General features: G+C 38.6%; 1 protein-coding gene across 1 annotated transcript in view; it reads right to left on the minus strand.

Moving 5' to 3' along the window:
* Nucleotides 1-12,047, minus strand: part of LOC145980055 (BTB/POZ domain-containing protein 6-like) — a 62,535-nt gene extending 50,488 nt beyond the window's left edge. Inside the window, exon 1 of the mRNA XM_083113044.1 lies at nucleotides 11,908-12,047. The gene's annotated coding sequence lies outside the window, so the exon portion shown is untranslated. The remainder of the gene's footprint in view (nucleotides 1-11,907) is intronic.
* Between the last annotated feature and the right edge of the window lie 8,597 nt (nucleotides 12,048-20,644).

Here is a 20,644-nt window from a genome sequence, read left to right on the forward strand (position 1 = left end):
CGTTCAGGGGCAGTGACAAGTGCAGACTACCCACATGTGAAAATCAATGAGTGATGACACCTAATCAGAAGAAGAAGATGATGATCAATGTAAATACTAAATGTTTGTTTATGTTAAATTATAACATACATGCGAATTTAAGATTTAGCCACCATTATTATTGAAAATTGTGCATTTAATCTATGCCAGTATATAACCATTTTCGGCTATGGTTACTAATTCAATAATATTATATAAAAAGCAAAGATATGAGATGTTATCACACATTTTCCAGTTCCAGGCATACACACCTTGCAAAAAAATCATATCGAGAACCCTCCCCCCTCCTCCCCCCAAGTGGTACCAATCGAAGTCCTGCCTCATGGACTAATATGATAAATATATTAGACTTGTTCAAGAAATATGTCAAAAAGTTATGAATTTTTGAAAATCTGAAGATTTTCAGAAATTGGGTGGACAAACGAACGCACCATGTGACACAAAACATGCCATATCTTGGAAACTATGTGAAGTATTTTGATGATTTAGGTATTGTTGGAGAGAAGAAGGACAGTCCTAGGGCACCGAGGTGCACACTTTGAGAACTACTGATGATGTATAGATACATATTTGGGGATCATTAGGGAGGACACTGGACCTGCCAATGATGTCCATGTTTAGATACATAGTTATTAAGCTTAAATTGTAGTGAATAACAGTTAATAATAATAATATTATAATAATCCATGGCTCGACAGCCCTCAAAAGGGCCTGGGCCTGTCTCCCGGCTGCCAGCCTCCCTCCCACAATCCTACCTAGAGGTGTGGAGATCTTCAACCGGTAATGGGGTGACGTGGGGTTAGCACATCGAAACCCCAGCCATTCCGAGACCGGGTTACGCTACTCACTTGTAGCTCTCCTATTTCCTCACAATGGTGGGTTGCCCTATACACAGGCCAAGAACCCAGGCAGACTCGAACCCATGCCGTTCCGCAGTCAGCACCCAAAGCACAGCGCCTTAGACCGCATAGCCATGGAGGAGAACAGTGAATAACAGTTACATAATGTAATAATGTGTACTCTTGGGAGTGAACAATTTTATTCTTTCCATCATGTGGTGCATTCAGCTCCCGAAACTTCATGTTGGCATTTATTGGAGACCTTCATATCCTCTTCCCTACATTCTTGGTGCTCTGTTATCCCTCTGTATCCCAGGAAGGGGACAATATTCTGGAGGGAGGAGGGATTTCCTCCGAAAAAGGTTCTTATCCTTAAATATCCAGTCACTAACATTTTCTGGCGGGACACTTCCTTTTTAAGATTTTGCTTTATGCATACGCTTATTGATGGATTTGGTTTATTATACAACACTTTTCTGATACTTTTGGCTAATTGTGAAGATGAGGACGAGTGTTGATGTATTAAAATTGACCCATGTCCAGGCTGGTATTCAAATCCACGACCTCTGGCATTGCAGTGAGATCTGGTTGGGTAGCCACTCTGCCACGCAGGATGCCTCGCTTCATGTATTTGTATGCATCTCATTGGATGAATAAAAATATTGAGCAATGTCTCAGTATTTAGTGTATTCCAGATTACCTTTCATAGTCAACTGATTCACCTAAATGAAAAACTTAATTACTGATAGGTTACAGTCAGTGACTGTCTGTCAAACAGTTTCCCTTTTTATCATAATGGAATTGTATTTCAAATTTCGACAGTTATAGAAGGAGTCAGGCTTGATTCCTGGTGTTCCTATGTGAGTGTTCCTTCATTAATTTCATCTAACCATCAGATATTCTCATTCTCAAGGAAAATTCAGGTGATGCAAAATTCTTGTATACGATTTGCATTAAACATATCCTGCCTCATTGGAGCACAAAGAAAATATTAACAATGGACAGAAGAAGACATCTGCACTATATCACTTTCATAAACAAAATTCTAAAAGTAAGAAAACCAGATTATCTATTCAGAAAACTTAAAATAGGCACTCAAATATACTCACACTCCACACGAGGGTCTAACAAACTTTTTACACGTCATTGAAGTACCACCTCCTTCAAATCATTCTCGGGAAATGCGGTTTCAACTTGGAATAAACTGCCCACAACAATAACTAACCAATCAAGCATACTCTTAAAAACAAAGCAAAGGACTTTCTTCTATGTAAACAGTTTGAATCTACAACCTTTGTCAGAAAAGTTCCAGGACTGATTTTCTTATTCTTTACCTATGATATTGAAACACAAGAAATGGGTGTTATTCAGTTACTTGTTATGTGTTCTGAATAAACATGGCCTTGGAAGTGTTTCCATGTAAACTCACTAGGTGGCAGGGCTATGCTTTGTAACCCACTTTTCGGCTTGTTGGCACATTTAGTTGGAAGTTACTAGAGTGACGCGGATTCTGAGCAGAGAGTTAACATTAAGTTCTCTGTTAACCTAGGAAAACCTCTAGTGAAACATGGAATATGATACAGCAAGTATATGTGACCAAGTATTATCAAGAAGCCGTGTCTTTGATTGGCACAAAAGGTTTTGGGAAGGCAGAGATTCAGTGCAAGACGATCCAAAGACAATGTTGATCACATTTTTTTATGCTAAAGGTTTGATGCACCATGAATATCTGCCTCAAGGATAAACGATAAATCAAAACTTTTATATTGACGAGCTGAAACGTTTTTGTCAAGCAATTTGGTGATGCCGTCCTGATTTGTCGGCATCTTGGCAGTGGTTCTTATTGCACGACAATGCAAGGCCCCATATTGCTTTATCAGTCCAGGAAAATCTGGCCAAGCATCGTATCCCTGCTCTTCCACATCCCCCATATTCACCTGAACTGTCACCGTGTGATATTTTTTTTGTTTTCCCCATGTAGAAAAGCTGCTGAAAGGGAAGTGTCATGAAGATATTGTAGCAATCCAAACAGTTTTGTGACACTGCTTGCTTCCATGACCTACAGAAACGGTGGCAGCTGTGCATTGGTAGCCGAGGGGACTATTTTGACAAGACCTAGGACCATTAGTCTGTAAGTTGAATAAATTATTTTTTATGAGCTCAGTCCTGGAACTTTTTTGACAAAACTTGTAGAAGCACACATAAATAAAATACATTCTACAATGGATCAATGTCAATGTAAGAATTTGATATTACTTCATGTCAAATATCTGCTTGAACCATTAACACATTGAATCCTAAATATGGCGAGTGTCCCATGCACGTGCATAGTACGGGCAATATCACTTGAATGTTTGGAGTTACGATGCTGGGCCATGCATGTGCAGAATGTCCCTGGGAGTTCTTTTGGTATGCCTCTGCATTGTGCTGCACCCTGGGGGTGAAATTTTGAACCTTCTTCTCATTGAATGGAAAGCACATTCATTTCATTGATTGCAGTACTATGCCTATATTTTTAGTGCTTTATCATCACTCACAAACACACACACATACGCACACTTGACCATGGGCGTCCACATGAGGGCAGGGGGGGGGGCTCGAGCTCCCCTTTCTGGCTAATGGAATTTGCTAACATTACTTTTTATGTTGATGACAGGATTCATTTCAGTGCACCCTACATAGGAATCTTGAAGCACCCCCCCCCCCCCCCCGAGAAAACTGCTATGGGTGCCCATGCAATTGACCAATGTGTATACTTGAAATATCGAAAGAAATGGAACACTTATTTATTTACTTGTAATAAGTTATTTACTTGCACACCGCCTGTGTTTCATACTAAGGGTAGGCTAGATATGTTTAGTATTAGAAGCACGGACTTTTTCATTATATGAAAAACAAGGACTATGTTGAACATCTCTAGCACACTCAAGAATACACAGATTCTAATTGTTTCTTTATTATCGTGTAGGCAAATAAACTGCCTTTATTTTGATGTATAACACATGTATATTAAGACCAAAAAATAAATTGTTTCACATTGTTGAAAATAACATAAAATGAACAGGTTTCTGAGTTATTGCCAATTTAAATACCCTGGGATTCAATGTGTTAAACATTCACACACATGCATTTACGTACATACATACACACACTTAATATTTCATTTAATGTGTGTATTTAAAATTTAGTTTTATGTATTTCTATGTGTACATATACTCCTTAATTGTATGTTTATAGTTCTAATTTGATTTCCAATTGTCCATACATTTCTCTTTCATCTTTTTTTTTTATTTTCTATATACTATTATTTTGTTTTGTTTTCATTTTTCTTATTGGATATACATATATACTGTTTATAGGAAATGTGTGTCAACTGACAAGGAATAGGTGGGAGAACAGCATATGCATATGCTTAATATAATGATTAGAAAAGGAGGCAAGAAAGAGATGTAAATTAAATATATATATTGATGAGGAAAAATAGGTGAACCTCAAAAATCATGAAATACATCACTCTCTCTGTACAGTACGCTGACCCATTCAAACAAACTACATCGTGCATGCCGCTGGCTAAACAAGGAATTTTTTTCGGCACTACTGGGTTCGTCTTCCTGATAGAGTGTAACCCAGTAGAAACGAAGGAGACAAAACTGCAAGAATGACACATAAATGTTGTTTGTAATTATGAATAAAAGACCCAGTCCATGGGGAAATGAGGAGTCTCGTTCCAGCCACATTACCAGGCACGTGGGGTGTCGTTCAGACTTACGATTAACAACGAGCCAAGGGGGTCACCGACAAACCAGTCAGCCAGCAGCAGTTTGGGCCAGTAAGTAGTACGAGAGAGTGGACATCCAATTGTATCTCATACTTACTTCTGCCGGCAGAACCAGCGGCGCCGTTCTATTTGTACATCACTGTACCTTTTGAGATACATTCCTTGGTGACCCACGAACCAAGGCGACATCTACAGGTCACGCAACTATATATATATATATATATATATATATATATATATATATATATATATATATATATATATATATATAAAGGTATGGTGGTTGGGGTGGTGGTTGAAAATTTTCCATGGGGAATTCCAACATCTACTTTCAAGGTTTGGAGGATATTATACATAATGGTCGTACCAAGGGTTAAACATCTGCAACTACAGGGAGGGGGAGAAATCCTCCTCATCCACACCATAGAAATATCCACACACCCACGCCAATCCCTAACTGGCTCTTCTAATACTGGCATCCTAGAGAACTGGAAGGGGCCAATGAACAACTATCTACTATATTTCATGCAATTTGCATAAATTGCTGCAGGAACATAATAATAACTTCAAACTCTTCTTCAGCAGGGGTAAAACAACAACTTAAAATACTTCAGGTGCTAGCTCCCTTTTTGCAGGAGCTAGTTTTTTTCTTTTTGGTGTTAGGTGTGTTCTAAGATAAAGCTACACATTTTAAAACATTTTGTTTATTAATTACTACAAAACTGGAATAAAAGTAATTAATTCGGGGCAGTTTACCCACCACCCCCCTCGAGAATTATGTTTAAATTTGTATTAATCAACAGATTTTGATGTCTTACGTAATATAAAATTAGTTCCAGTGCGTCGAAATAATAACGAAGATATTCGATCACAAAATATGACCTGTGTAAGCAAAAACCTATCATTTTGGAGTGCTCTCTCCGCTCTTAATTATTAAAACCATTTGTATGCACACTCAAATAACGAAAGAGCACGTCGATAATAACTATTGGTATCAAACCGGTACCCTTGACCCTCTGCACCCCTAGAGAAAGTGAAATATCTTGCATGGTTTATGAAGATTTTGTTGTCTATGAAAGTTTTCAGTTTATTCTAGCTCTCGGAAATTTGTTGTTGTGAAGTCAAGTGCATCTGCTACCTTAGCATGTTACTTTACTGTGAAGCAGAACAGACCGAAGGCTTCACGCAAGGGAATATAGCACCCAAAACGACTTTCCACAACAGCAGCTATAATTTTACGTAGTTAGGTTAGGATTGTTGGGTTTGGTACTGAGAGTTACTTTCAGCATGTTCTTTCACAATTTTAGTGTAAATACAAACAGTTTTACTAAGAAAGAGCGGTGAAAGTACTCCGAAATTGCAGCTATTAACTTAAGGGGGGTCATTCTTTGGGATCAAATATCTCCATTAAAAAAAAAAAACACTTTTGCATTACGTAAAACATTGAAATTTGTAGATTAAAAAAAATTCAATTCAATTCTCAAGGGGGTACAGTGGGTAAACGGCCCCACCAAATCTAGCAATCCTAACCTAACTACGTAAAATTATAGTTGCTGTTGTGGAATGTCATGGGTGCTAGATTCACTTGTGCGAAGCCTTCGCGCTGTTCCTCTTCAAGTTTGAAAGTTTGACATACTTCATACTTCACAAAAACACATTTCCGCGAACGAAAATCAACTGGAAACGTTCATAAGCAACAAAATCTTCATATACCATGAAAAATATGTCACTTCCTCCAGGGGGTACAGAGGGTCAAGGGTACCATTAATCCTTGCGACGTAGTGGCCTCTACCATATCGATGCAATTTTAAAATTCAGCCAGAAACATTACAAATATTTGTAATGGCATGTTTAAATTTAATAATTATTATTCCGATTTAATGATACATGTGATACAGAAAACACACAAACATTTTAAAAATACATATAGCGTGTTCATTATTTGTTTTAAACAAAATAAAAATAAGTACTACATAAAGTAATGGGAATTTCTACAAGTGAACTCCAAACATTACAAAAATGGCCGCGACTACTTCACCAGGTGGTGAGAATAACATGTAGGGCTATTTCCACCAGGAGCTGAGAACAGCATGTGTGGCTATTTTTACCAGCAAAATAATTACCTGAATCATACCATAACATTGCCTTTATCTTATTTTATTATATTTATTGGCAGTGTTGCTGAACGTACTGCTAAAAAGTTATTTAAAATTAAAATGAGTGTGAGTACTCCCTATTACCAGGGAGCGAGAATAACAGGAAGTACTGAAGAACATTATCAGGTGTTAGGAAGCATTTATCAAAGCAACTATAATGCTAATAGCCCTAAACCTAAACTGCCTAACCTAACAAGGAAAGAAGTTAGGAATATTATCACTTCATACTTGTCATGTGACATATTAGAAGTAGGGATGGCCAGATCCGGATCCTGGCGGATCCGAAATCCGGATCCGGTTGGTTCCGGATCCTAAAATTTTTCGGATCCGCATCCGGATCAAGAACTTTCGGATCTGGATCCAGAATTTTCGGATCCGGATCCGTTTTGCCATCCCACATGCGCTTCTTTGGAAAGTAAGAATGTGCTTATAACATATTGTTACCTGCTAATATACATATATATATATAATATACATACACACATATATATATAGTGTGTGTGTGTGCGTGCGCGATTTGTAATTAATTAATACACTTACAAGGGAGGTCTAAGTCACCCCCTCCGATTTCCATGAAACTTGGCAGGTGTATAGAGGCCCCCCCTCAAATGTCACGATGAGGAGAAATTGAATTGGGGATCTGACCCCGAAACTACGTAAATATGGCATAGGAAGAAACAGGGGGCATAGGGCCTCTCTATACACCTGTCAAATTTCATGGGAATCGGAGGGTGACACAGGGGTCAGATGATCTCCAAGTCAATTTATCCTAATCTTGACATTTGAGGCGGGTTTTGCCCCGTAAAACAGTTTTTAGCCGAAACAAAAAAAACACGTATTTCTTCCTTTGGGCCCCTCTATACACCTGCGAAGTTTCATGAAAATCGGAGGGGAACACTGGGTTCAGATCCTTACTTCAATTTGTCCTCATCTTGACATTTGAGGGGATTTTGCCCCCTAAAACAGTTTTTAGCCGAAACAAAAAAAACACGTATTTCTTCCTTTGGGCCCCTCTATACACCTGCGAAGTTTCATGAAAATCGGAGGGGGACACAGGGGTCAGATCCCCACTTCAATTTGTCCTCATCTTGACATTTCAGGCGAGGTTGCCCCCTAGAACAGATTTTTAGCCGAAACAAAAAAACACGTATTTCTTCATTTGGGCCCGTTTATACACATACCTGCCACGTTTCATGGAAATCGGAGGGGAACACAGGGGTCAGATGCCCACTTCAATTTGTCGTCATCTTGACAATTGAGTGCGTTTTTGCCCTATAAAACCGTTTTTTAGCTAAAACAAAAAAAACACGTATTTCTTCCTTTTGGCCCCACTTTACACCTGCCAAGTTTCATGGAAATCGGAGGCGGACACATAGGTCAAATGCCCACTTAAATTTGTCCTCATATTGACATTTGAGGGGGGGGGGGGTTGACCCCTAAAATAGTTTTTTAGTCGAAACAAAAAAAACACGTATTTCTTCATTTGGGTCCGTTATACACCCACCTGCCAAGTATCATGGAAATCGGAGGGGGACACAGGGGTCAGATCCTCACTTCAATTTGTCCTCATCTTGACATTTGAGGGGGTTTGCCCCCTAAAACCGTTTTTTTAGTTGAAACAAAAAAACACGTAATTCTTCCTTTGGGCCCCACTATACACCTGCCAAGTAACCTCCCTTGTTAGTCTTATACTTTGTAATTATATTACACTGCATATATTATAATGTTTTATTTTAATTTGTAAAACTGTAACTGTAGAACAATTGTATAATTTTTGTATAGCATTTCTTGTTATATGTGTTAAAGGTTTCATCTTGGAATGGAATGTCTCACATTTATGTGTGTTTTCATTTCCAATACATTCGAATGAATACATATTCGTTTCAATGGCATTTACAAAATCACCTCTGACATTTTATGTTAAACAAGTAAGATTATTTTTGTGCCGATGCGTAGCAAAGTATTTTAGGAACAACACTTGAAAAAAAATCTTGTAGGGCTAACGAAAACTTTCTTTGTAATCGAAGATCATACTACCTTTTAAGGTGTGGTAATATTATAATGGGATTGAGATACGAAACTCTCGGATCCGGATCCAGATCCGGAACTCTCTGATCCGGATCTAGATCTGGAACTCTCGGATCCGGATCCAGATCCGAAACCCTCGGATCCGGATCCAGATCGGAAACTTTCAGACCCGGATCCGGATCCGCGGATCCGGAACTCTCGGATCCGGATCCAGATCCGTAACTTTTGGATCCGGATCCGGATTTTTCGGACCCGGATCCGTTTGGCCATCCCTAATTAGAAGCACAAGTCCATATAAAACAACTTGCGGTATTTTTCCAAATCCAGGCATGCAGAAAAAAAACGTACTGGTCTCCTGCATGAAAATAAATGCACACCGATGTAGGCTTCATGTACATGCAGCTAAAGAATACACACATCCGTGCTCTATATTCCTTGACATTCGTGTAGCAGGTTGTGGAACATGTATATGAAATTTAAAATATGGTGAAAATAGTTCAAAAGCTGGCTTCACTGGGGTCGTCAACCCACAGTACCCCCTCGAGAATTACATCAATTTTTATTTTAATCGACAGATTTCAATGTCTTACGTAATATAAAAGTGGTTCCAGCGTTAGAAAATCACAAATAAAGGAAATAGCTAATTGATCACAAAGTATGACCGGCGTAAGCACAAGAAACTCCTATCGCTCATTTTTCCTGTAAAAAATTCCCAAACAGCAGAAAACTAACACTCCTGGCGTATCCTGACATTACTATGATCCCAAATTTTAACTATATTTGCCTAACCTAACCTTACCATCCATGGTACGTGGGGCTACCCGTGCATGACGTCAGCCAAATTTTAACGGCGCCGTTGACCCACTGTACCTCCTCGAGAATACGTCGATTTTTTTATGCTCGCTGCCATATTTTTAACTTCATCCACACATTCCTGCGTTATCGTCCACTGCATTTAACACATTTCTTTTTTTCCGGTCAGTAAACCATCCTCCTGCAACTCACGGATATACACCTCCAGCTCCAGGCCAAAGAACGCCACAATACTGAAAATGTCGATACACTCCCCAATGTGCATTTTCAATGAATAGCACTTATCAGACTAAAAACGCATGCCCACCTTGCAAACAAAATCCCAGTACCATGTGACATGAACCGAAACCTCGTCTGCAGTAAATCTCGCACGGCCTGACGTAACACCAGAATTGCCAACCTTCAATCTCAGATATTTCGAACATGGATTCAAGTTACAAAACACAAACAACGTAACAACATGTTCCTTCATATCACATGCAGATGGCAACGATGAAAATGACGTCATAATTGTCCCATCAAAAAACTCTCATTACTCCACTATAATACATCTCCTAAAGCTAAAAACAACACAAATTGTTTGTATAGAACATAATCTTCATAAATGACACAAAAATCATCACCGTATCTTGGGGGTACGGACCGCCGATGGTACCGCTTCACCACCTGGTGAAAATAGTCGCTCCGTTAAAAAAATATATATTCCCAACATGTGACTCCATGTTCCTAACCGAACTTTGTAAAGTTATTAACACCATTACTTACATCTAGTGACATTTGTTTCAGGCCGCAGACACCATAAATAACAAGATATTTGGTAACAGTTCGTTATATCGGATACACATTTCCTCATTTTTACAGAAGAAACGGTAACAGTTCGTTATATCGGAGACACATTAAAATCGGATATTTTGTGTTTCGCATGGTTCGTACTTACCAATTATGTATTGCGGAACATAGTTCAAGGTGCCATCATGCTTTTTACACGAAAACAAACACAATTTATCACATACAGAGTGATTTTTTTCATTCCTTTCTTCACTTCTGTAACACACTATATGGCGGGCACATTTTGACTCACATTGTGGGTATGCAGTGTTTCCAACCTTCTTCACCGAAAAATACCTAGTATCGTGTTCGTCACGTGTGAAAATTTTACATTATGCACGGGTAGCTGACAGATAGAACCAGTAGCTGACGGATAGCCCCACGAACCATTTCCGATAAGGTTAGGTTAGGCAAGCATAGTGAAAAAAGGGGGTTGGAAACACTGACAGGGGCTTACGTCATCAAACGTACGCAGCATGCTTTTGACGTAGCGAAAGCAATGGCAATTGTGCGTCGGTGAGATATTTCTCGTGAAAAATACATGATTTCCCAGTCAAATATATTCCACGATGAAAGAAAATACCTCGTCGGACGTTGGAAAGCTTGGAGAAACTCATTTCCGTAAGTAGTTTCTTCGGTAACAGTATGGTATAGTGAAAACACATATCTTTACAGGAGAAACTACTTACGGAACTGAGTTTCTGTAGATTTTAGGAAGCTCGTGGAAGTGTTTTCTCGTTTCGTTCAACTTATTCGGCCGGTAAATCATGTATTTTTCAACATTAATGTATCTACAATGCACGATAGCTCTTGCCACCATTACCGTCGACTACGTGAATCAAATGTTCCGTGGGTTTGATTATGTAACCCCCTGTTAGTGTAAGCGGTAGTTTTACAAGATGACGTGTAAGCGGGTTATTTTTTCCAATTTAATTTTCTGTTTGCATAACCTAACTGAACCTAACCTTCCGTGAATGGTTTGTGGATCAATTTTCGCTTAAAAACCTTCTGTGAATAGTTTGTGCGGCATTTTTCGGTTAATAAGTTTGGAAACACTTCATATCAGCTGACGATAGACAACGTGAGTCAAGATTTGCCCGCCATATTGTGTGTAACGAAAGCGAATTAGCAACGAACAATAAATACTTGTAATGTTAAAAATGACGCTTGTTTCAGTGAAAAAAGCAAAATCCCACGTTCAAAAACGTTCCGCTATGCATAACAGATAAGTACAAATGTAAATAATTAGGAAATAAACGAGTGAAATGTGTTTTCACTATACCATACTGTTACCAAAAAAACATTAAACAAGTTTCACATGGAAACCTTCATTGTTGTTTCAAAGTGCTTCTAAAATGACACGACAGATTGTTTAATTATTTAGTATGTCTAAACAGTGATTTCAAATTCAAAAGAGAAAACTTACAAATGCTCCAATTAATGTTGATAAGTTGTCAGTCTTCCCAAGTGTTCGGACGTGTACGTTGTTGTGTCGTTGATGAAGCCAGATCACAGACATGGGCAGATGAAGCTGCACAGAACCTCGTAGCGACACATACACTCGGAACTTCCTCGTTTGTTTATCTTCAAGGCATAGATAAATTAAAAAAAAAAAAAAAAGGAGGTCACTCCAGTGTTGCCACGATATGAGGGCACAATTTCCCTTTCTAAGTGCCAAAATTTCCCTACTCGGACTAATTTTTCCCTTCATCTAAAATTATCAAATAATAACAATAATAAAAGCTTGTAGCAGCAGCAGTTGCAATTATTATTATTATTAGTGCTGGTGGTGGTAGCAGTAGTAGTAGTATTTAAGTTGGTCAATTTCGAATAAAAAAAATATAGTATTAAAAAAAATTCACATACATGTCAGCTTCATCGCTTTTTTGCCAGATGTCCCACATTTGAATCCTGGTCAGCAACCATTAAATCGTTAATCCTCATCGTTACTATTATCCGAAGATGCATAAAAGCGACGTACGTACAATAAACTTAACACAAATACGAGAGGCTTATTATATTCAAAGGATCAGAATGAGAAGGAAAGGAAAAAAATTAAGAAGATTAAAATGTGGATATGAAATTGGAAATTAACATAAACAGTAATAGTGTAGTCAGTTGTCTTAAAATTTCCCTGAAATTGTGGTATTTTTCATCAAAATTCCCTTTTCCCTTTTGACTAAAAATTCGGTCCGAATTTCCCTGCAAAAGGGAAATTTCCCTTCATGTGGCAACACTGGGTCACTCAGGATGTGCGACCCAGTGTTGCCAACCACTTTTCGGCAATGTCCCTACAGACGTAGTCAAAATGTCCCTACGCCAAGTAAAGCGACTGAAAAAACAACACCTCATGTGTATGCAAAACAGAAAATAAAATATACACATTTACTTACCAAATCTTTCTGCTCGATGTTTCCACAATTAAAGAATAACGTTGAGTCGTTTACTGTTAATTATGTTTTTTGAAGTCATACATGCTGCTGCTTTGAAGAGAGAAATGTTGGTTGGTGATGCTGTATTTCTTGCAGTCTTCTTCATGTGCCCAAAGAATTTAACAATTCTGGTCCCATTTTATTTCTCTTTTTTGTTTTTGTATCACTTAACATTGAAAATATTCTTTCCGTTTCAGCGTTAGAATGTGGTAATGTTAGCACTATTTTCGCGAGAGTGGAAATGCTTTCAAAAAAGAACTTGCCTTCAATGTTCTTCGTAACCGATAACATGTTCCAAAATTCTGATGGAGCATCTTTGCACAATAAAATGTTATTTTCGAACATTGAAAAAAGTCCCCACGTTTTCCCTCATTCGGCAAAATCTGTCCCTACGCGGGCAAAATATAGTGAAAAGTCCCTATGCGTAGGGACATGTCCCTACGGTTGGCATCACTGGTGCGGTCAAGTACTGCCTTTTCCCAGCGAAACAAGCGGAATAGACATTTTCACTTTGACATGAAAAACGTTTTAAATCCATTCTTTTTACAGATAATGACAAAAACATGAGATGTGCAAAATATCTCGGCGATATTTGTTTTGGTTCTCGAGAAACACAAACAAACACCGCTGAAATTCACCTCCTACGTCACGGATTTGAAAACGTCCTCTCCACAGACACGAGGTCCTTGTTACTGTGTAAAACAAGTATCTTGCAACTTCCAGTGCAAAAATCTGTGCTCCATTTCTTGGAGATGAATTATGCCCTAGCAGTATAGCAGTATTTACTATAATTCAGCCACTCGGTAGAGGGTTTTCCCATTAAGGTGACAAAGCAAAACTTGTAACAGTCAATGGCTGACCACGTGAACAGCCTTGTTCATTGCGAATACATAGGTTGGTTCTGACTGGAAAGAACTTAATGTTATAGGAATGCCTTTTCTGGAATTACAATTATTTTCGTCATAATATTTTTTTTTCGCAAATTTAAAGATAATACGTTTAGAACACTGGTTTACACGCCAATTTCTACAATATAAGAGGTGATACGGTATAAAAAGGTACGGTGAGTTTTTAAATTTCCTGCAGTAAATGACAGTTTTCTTCAGTTAATATACATATTACAAATTTTTGTATTTAACCTACTTTTACGTCGCTTTTCCGTCACTTTGTTTAACCGCAACGATGAGAACGCATGGTTAATTCAGTATGTATCTTCTCTAACATCACATTTCTTCCCACTTTTGGCTAATTGCTACAATGAAGATGAATGACTACAAGCAGTTTTCGAAGTCGGGGTGCAGGAGGACCCCCCCCCCCCACACACACACACTACCACCACCACCAACAAGTATAATCTAAGTATCACCCAACCTGCCACGATACGAGACGAACTTTTTCTTCTGTCCCATCTCATTTCGAAAACATTCACTTGTCCTTTTATGAGACGAGACGGAAAATGTCTCGTCTCGTGAGCTACATTAACATTAACAATAGAAGCATCCCTCTAGCTGTCCCCAAAGTCTCGAGCAAACATCCTCCCATGTAACAATTTCCAGTTCAATGAAATGTCACTCACAAGTAAACAGTCATGCCCAGGTCGAGAGTCAAACCTGGAACATGCGACTTCCTCAGATAAATCATGAATAATCATAATAATTACAACGTCAGTTAATTCCTCCTAATTCTGAATCTGCGGTTTGGTTTGCATATATAAGCAGGATAATATTCAGTTTTCGAGGGCTCGTACAGTCTAAACGAGGAGTCAAAAAAAAATTTCAGAGTTTTTTTTTTTTGTATTTATAATGATAAGCCTTTGTATACGTTGTTAATTCTATATTTTTCGAGACTTGAGACGAGAACGAGAATTGCCCTCCCAAACCGAGACGGATGTTTATTAATCGAGACGAGACTGTCAATGATACATTCACAAATAAACACGAGACAGATATTTACAACTCTCAACGAGAACAAGACTAAGGCTGCCATGTCTCGTCTCGATAGGATCCTTAGTGGTTAAGTTGTGAACCAACCAATTAATGCGTTCGGGGTAACGAGGTGAGGCGGCTTTTCTCGCAGTACAAAATTCAAAATATATCGTACCATTTCAATATGGCATATTTTTATACACATGGGCGTGTATATAGTTCACGTGGGGGGGAATGGATCAGCTTTTGGTATGATTAGGGTTGCTTTATTTCGTAAGTGAAAATCCAGGACACTGCTGGCCGGAAGCTTGTTGGGGAGCAGGGGGTGCTGGACCCGACAAAGTTGTGTGTATGTAGTCACGAAGTCACGCTAATATTGATACTTTTCTGTTTATCTTGTGTCAAAACCAAATATCTTTAAGATGACTCGAGGGGAAAAAAAACTAATTTGACAGTCTCAATGCAGTTTCTTATCGCAGAAATTCCGAAACTATCAGGAAATTGCAGACATTTGGTCTGCAGTCCCATCTGGTGTGTGGAATTACGTAATTTCCTTCCCATCCGTATCCCATCCTACGTCTCTAATTTAAAAGAGAATAAAATAAGTCCGAAGAAATTTTTATGAACAAGCGGATAGAACAGGTAACTCTGGTAATTTTACTGAACCAAAGGGGGGTGGACCCGTTGTACCCCCCTTAAATACGCCCTTGGTTATACATATTATTTCCTTGTAATAATTATACATAATCTAAGTATTAATATGTACTGTGCAACTGATGTAATATTCTCAGTTTATTTTCACTTAATTGCCCAAAATATTTGATCTTGTCATTGCATCACCCATCCTCGTCTTCGCGATTAGCCAAAAGTGGCAGAAAACCAAAGTTAAATATAACAGATCAAAATCAAACATTACTTGGCATGACACGAATGGATAGGTTATTTTGAAGCTGGTGTTATTAAAAGCAAATTGTATGTAGCTTTCCTATACAGAAGTTTCAAAACACAGAAACTGATTGATTGGATAAGGGCTGTGGATTCCTACTCGAGCAGAATATATGCTTCAATTTATTACTTACAACAATTAGTGTTGCCCACGAGACGAGACTAGCTTCAAATATAATTTTTCATACATATTTTCTTAGCAAAATATGAAGTTCCTATCCTATCGCGACGCCATCAAGTGCCCATCTGATGCCCCATTTGTTATTCTTTCTTATGTAATGTTATGAAATTGTAATGACATTTGAGCCTATGGGCATCAGATGGGCACTTGATGGTATTGTGATAAAAGAACTGAGAACTAGATGAGGAAAATCTCACAGTTACAACAAAATACGGTGAGGGATGGGTAATGGTGTGGGGCTGTATGAGTGCCAATGGTGTTGGGGATTTGTGTTTCATTAATGGTGCAATGGACCACACACGTTACATCAACATTTTGAAGGTGTACCTACCCAACTCAGTGAACATTATGGTACTTACTGGTGACTACACTCTCACCCAGGACAATGATCCGAAACATTCAGCCCTCAACACCAAGCTCTGGTTATTGTACAACACCCCACGGTGGATGCAAATAGCTCCCCAATATCGCAAGACATTAATCCTATCGAGAATGTCTGGCATATTTTCGAAGAATGAATCCAGAAACACCACATTATCAACAAAAATTGCCTCAAACGCGTTTTGTTGGACCAAAGGAGGCAGATACCCAACAAACAAGAGATACCTTGGTGAAATCAGTCCCACAACGGTTGCAGGAAATCATCAAGAGGAAAGGGAGTCCAAGCAGATATTAAGGATGTCACTCACACCTAATAGTTTATGCCGCAAGTATTACAGTTGAAAACTTTTTTGAGCTCCAATTATGCATCTTGTCTTTTGCTTTTCTGTGCTCCTTCTGTCAACTACTAAAGCTGTTTCTTTTCTGTGTAGTTTGGACCTCAATAGTATGCACTAAACTTCTGTGCACATGTGCATCCATTTTCGTGTCTTTTCTGGTTGTTGTAGATGTTTCCATGCGAGGCCTGTGGTGAGTTGAATACTTTTTTGAGTCACTAACACGGCATCGGAACGTCTGTATGATAAAAAAGGTAAAGTGCTCCCCTGTGCATAGCACCACGCAATGAAGGCGTATAGGGGTGTGGGGGTAACGCCCCACACTTTCTTGATCCGGTCTTGAGTGGGGGTGATGTGATCAGCATCACGCCCCTGACCGCCTTTACACCCCAGGATTTCTCCCAGGTACCCATGTCATTCGTATTAGATATCAAGAATTTGTCGAGTTTTAGATGTCCAGTTCTGGATATCCTAAGACACCCAATGGCTATCCAGAAATGGATATCTAATGGACATTCAATGGATATCCGTAATATCCATGGATCTGATCTGGACATTGTGGATAACCAATGGATATCCCTGAGAGATTTGTGCTGTATGGGTATTAGGGTGTTTCATTTTGTAAGGCAAAAAATAAAATGTAAAATTTTTTGCAGACTTTGCTTACGCCCCGAGTCTCGGTGATATAAAAGATATATATGTCAAATTTCAAGAAGATTGGATAATATTTAAAGGTTGCACACTTCGATCAGTTTTGTAAAAGTAGGCAAAAAATACAATTTTTCAATGTTAATTACTTTTATTGGGAAAACTAGAAATCACAAACTTAAAATAATATTAAAACTAGACACTAAGATTAATAGGTAGTATGATAGGCAAAACATGTGTTATATTAATCAACTTTGAACAATGCAATCCCTTCTTTTGTTCACTTGGTGACGACTTTTCTGTGATGCTCGACTACCCTCAACAAGAATTGTTTTTCTTGTTCGTCCCTGACCGATTCGTTAAACTTTTTTATCAGAGCAATTCCTCTTACTGCGGTATCATTGACCACCTTAAGAGCGTTCACATGGCTTCTTAGAGAATCACTGCAGTATTCTGTCACGTCATGGATCCCAAACAATTCAAAGAACGTCTTTGTTTTATTAGTAACGAAATGGCTCGGGTCTTTTCCTTCAAAAACTAGGTTTTTACCCTCTAATCGTTTCATTTCGTTTTTCTTTGCAGGTTTGGTTTCTAAATTTTTAGTCATATTTTCCTTATCAGTCTGAGTAATACGTTCGTCCAAAAAAGCAAATCCTACGTTTGTTTCTGACAGATACCAAAGGTGTATTTTAGCAAATGTGAGAGCACTTTTTTTTTGACGTCTGCATCTGGGTAAGTGCTCAGAAGCTGTAGCATATCCAAATCATTCTTTGGAGCCCATCGACTTACAATTGCCTCGTGCCAAAAGCGAACATATATGAGGCTGACAAAATGTGTAACCCGTTTCATTCCTTTCAATTCTCGTTGAGGAATATTCAACTGTTTAGTGAATAGTACAATTTTAAGTGCATATATTGCCTTTGCCATCCACCTTGCTCGATGCAGAGCCACTGGGATCCTGAAACTGAACTCTTTTTGAGACCAACCTCCTAGGTACAGGAGTGTGAGTTGTAATAACTCCTTGTAGTCTTCTCTTGGATGACTTCCGTCTTTTAGGACATTTTGGATGTAGTTAACCATTTTCACTTGTTGTTCTTCTAGAAAGCCTTAAACGGGATTTTCTTCATCCAGCATTGTCGTATATGACTTCTTATCAAGTGAAGCCCACAGACTTTGGAACTTCCGAAAACTCTGGATGTCAGGACCACTTGATGGTACGCCACAACACTCCTCAAACACTCCTTTCAATATTAGTTCATGGGTGTGATGACGGCAAGCCAACCACAGCAATGTTCGTCCGAATTCCCTTTCAATTCTGGTACATGCCCCTTGGATCAGTCCTGTATTAGATGCTGTAGTATCAAAACATATACCGATGATATTGTCACGTAGCCCAAATCGGTCCACTTCCCGAATAACTACTTCAGCCATCTGCTCACCAGTGCTTTTCAGGGCAAAAGGTACGCCGAGAAAATGCTCAAAATCTTTGCCAGTCACTAGAACTGCAACTCTATCTTCCAAAGTTTTGACACTTCCACGGGCAACTGAGGGCAATAGTTTACTATCCCAATGCAAGACCAAATGAGGAGGATTTTCAAAGAGTGACTCTTCGATTTTCTTTGCCATTTTACTTCTATTGATCGCCCGAGCTCGATAAACGGTAGCTGGAGATACGGCAATTTTTGAAACATGGTGACCAAGGATATTTGCAGTTGCTATAAATGAAGTACTTGCTTGTCGAATAGAGAGCTGTTCTCGATCCCAAGTAGATGTGAGTGTCTGATCAAGAGGTTTTAATCTAGGACTTGAACCTAATTTTTTCGTTGCTGGAGGCCAAAACTCTGCCTCATTTTCACTAGGTGCTGATGATGATGGAGATGAGTCTTCCAGTGTAACTGTCTTATTGATTTCAGCGATAGCTTTGTAATGTTTATTCTTATATGAATCATTTTTGTCTTCTTTTGTACACTTAGTTCTTATTTTCGAGGCAAAAACCTTGTGTGCTCCACTCATTAACGAACTCATACGATCTTCTCTTTGTGACCTAAGACATTCTTTATCTTCTTGTGATACGCTAGTCATGTCCATCACATTTTGCCGGGAAATGTCAAATAACTCGACGGAATCACCTTTCCAAATCTCCCGTTTCACATTGGCTTTATCCGTGTTTCTCGATTTCTCTTTACCCAGATTTTGGTATTCTTTGTACAGCTTCTGTATACCAGCATGGATATTCTCCTCCGTCTTAACAGGGATATTTGCTTTCCTCCACACTTCCTGTAGTTTAGTACTGGTAGATTTAGCAGCATCCGAAAGTGTTTCTTTCATTTCCTTGTGATGGAAAATAAAAACTAAAAGTACTTGTTCCTTTGAAAGGAGCTGAGCTACTAAAAACTCACCACTAAGCACCTTTTCTAGCAGCCAAATTCCTCTTTTGGTTCCCATTTTAAAGTTCAATTACCTGCAAAAGATGAAAGAAATACATGAGAAGCCCATTAGTACAAAGCACTTCAATATTAGAAATTTTACTAGTTTGAGATAAAAGTTATCAATGTGTGCAACCCCTAAATATTATCCAATCTTCTTGAAATTTGGAATATATATCTTTTACGTCACTGAGACTCGGGGCGTAAGCAAAGTCATATGAAAATCACAACTTTGGAAAAATGAAACACCCTAATGGGTATAGACACCATATGATGTAACAGATTACACGCTACCCAGAAAATGGAAGCAGATTCAGCCTCCGAAACGTTGCTATATTTTTTGTAAAAAAAATAAAACAGTAGTTAAAAGTCCAAATCCAAGAATGAGTACGTAGGCTTTAATGTTTAAAGTCGTTTCATGCTGTTTATAGTCCAAAACGCGTTTTTATAATGCCTATAAATGCCTATTTTGCGGGTTAGTGTGCCTATTTTGCGTAATCGTGCCTAAAATACCTATTCTGCCATTCTTGCTTACTTCAGTTTTTTAAACGTGCCTTTGGCTTTCCCTATATTGAGAGGGTAAGCCTTAATTTATGTTGAACTGACTGAAATCTGCTATTCGCAAGATTTGAGGGTCTGAAGGGATGTCAGATCTTTGGAAATACCAAATGTCGTTGAATCAGGATAAGCAAACTGGACAACAGGTTTGTGACTCATACTTGGACAAAACTACTACACCCCCTTTTTTACCCACCTGAAAGCTTGTAGGAGTCAATCAGTACTCATTTGCTTTATTGTGTGTGTGAAAGGAGGTAGGTGTGGAGATGATTCAAAATGGCAACGCACAAGGCGACCAGAAGTACATCAATTAAATAATGAAATGATGCAGA

Source organism: Lepisma saccharinum, chromosome 27, assembly GCF_977018435.1.
Source record: "Lepisma saccharinum chromosome 27, izLepSacc3.1, whole genome shotgun sequence".
In the NCBI taxonomy this organism is placed as follows: Eukaryota; Metazoa; Arthropoda; class Insecta; order Zygentoma; family Lepismatidae; genus Lepisma; species Lepisma saccharinum.